Below are 1,681 nucleotides of genomic sequence, written 5' to 3' on the forward strand. Positions count from 1 at the left end.
GAGGGGGCAGGTGTCCGGGCAGGTCCGCGGAAACCTGTCCGACTCACACCACCTCCATCGGGTCCTCTCGCCACCCTGTGGGCCATCCCCACCCCAGCAGCTGGGGTAGCTTGCCCCTAGGGGCAAGCATCCCTCCAGCTGCAGGGAGCTGCGCTGAGGGGTCCGGGGGTCTGCGTCAGCCTTCCTCGGTGCCATCAGAAAATTGTGCTCTGCCACAGGCCTGCCTCGGCCTAGCCAGCATGGGGGAGGGGAGTGCCCTCTCCCTGCTGTCAACCAAACAGGAAACCGCAGCATCTTCAGGCCTCTGTTGATTTCCTACGGGTCTCCGCAAACTCGCCTGTGCCTTTGGCCCCGGTCCCCTGGGACAACCAAGCCTCATGACAGATCTTCAGCCAGAGGGGGATCTGAGCGTACATGGGCAGTGAGGGGAGAGCTCTCCCACCATTAGCAGCCGGGACCCCGAGGCCTACGGCCTGGTGGTCGAATCTCCCCTGCCCTGACGCGGGTCGCCTCATCGATCAGTGGAGGTCCAGGACAGATGCAGGCTTTCACCTTCCTCTGTTGGAGGGGGTTGGCCAGCCCGCCGGGTCCGACCTCCACCCCTAGCCTTGCTGGCTTGTTCTCACCAGAAGAGCACCTCCTGCCAATCTCCCCGAGGGTGGCAGGCTTGGGTCATAGAGAGTCGGAACCCACCCCCCCTTTAGGGGGGATCGGTGCCTCGCTCGGCCGGAGTTGTGGAACCCCGCCTGGGGTCGAGCGGGCAGATCCGCTCTCATCGGGGCCTCCGCCACGGAGGAGCCCGCCCGCCGCCAAAATCGGTCCGACCGCCCTGCGAGTGCCCGGGTGGTGGCCTCTGCCAGGGAGCCCATCCACGCCCCCGGCCTCTCCTCCGGTCAGCTTGCCCCGCAGCGACGCGCTGCTATTCTCCCCGAGGGTGGCGGGCTCGGGTCTGCTGCGTTCGAAACCCGGGGGCGCCGCACCCAGCCTGGCCGCCAAAGTCACCCGACCTCATGGAACTCTGGGTCGGCCCGGGCGTTCAAATCCGCTCTCATCGGGACTTCCAGGGGACCTCCGGGGAGCGAGGTCCCGGAGTCGCCCGAAATCAGTGAGGGTTGAGCAGGCTTTTTTGAGACAGCTTGCCCCGTGACCCCACAGGCGGGCCAGGCTGGCCGGAAAAACTTTGCCATTTTTCACATAGCAACCTCTAGGCGGGCCAGGCTGGCCTGAAAAACTTTGACATTTCCCCTTAGCAGGCTTCAGGCAGGACAAGTTAGCCGGAAAAAAAGGTGATATTTCCCCTTAGCAGGCTCCAGTGCGGGAAAAAAGTTGACATTTTACCCCCCAGCAGGCTCCAGTTTAGGCACTTTTCTCGGCGGAGGAACGCCTCCTGACATTCTCCCCGAGGGTGGCGGGCTCGGGTCATGGACGGTCGGAACCCGGGGGCGCCGCACCCAGCCTGGCCGCCAAAGTCACCCGACCTCATGGAACTCTGGGTCGGCCCGGGCGTTCAAATCCGCTCTCATCGGGACTTCCAGGGGACCTCCGGGGAGCGAGGTCCCGGAGTCGCCCGAAATCAGTGAGGGTTGAGCAGGCTCTTTTGAGACAGCTTGCCCCGCGACCTCACAGGCGGGCCAGGCTGGCCGGAAAAACTTTGCCATTTTTCACATAGCAACCTCTAGGC

The sequence above is a fragment of the Hyperolius riggenbachi genome, chromosome 6, assembly GCF_040937935.1.
Source record: "Hyperolius riggenbachi isolate aHypRig1 chromosome 6, aHypRig1.pri, whole genome shotgun sequence".
NCBI classification, from domain to species: Eukaryota; Metazoa; Chordata; class Amphibia; order Anura; family Hyperoliidae; genus Hyperolius; species Hyperolius riggenbachi.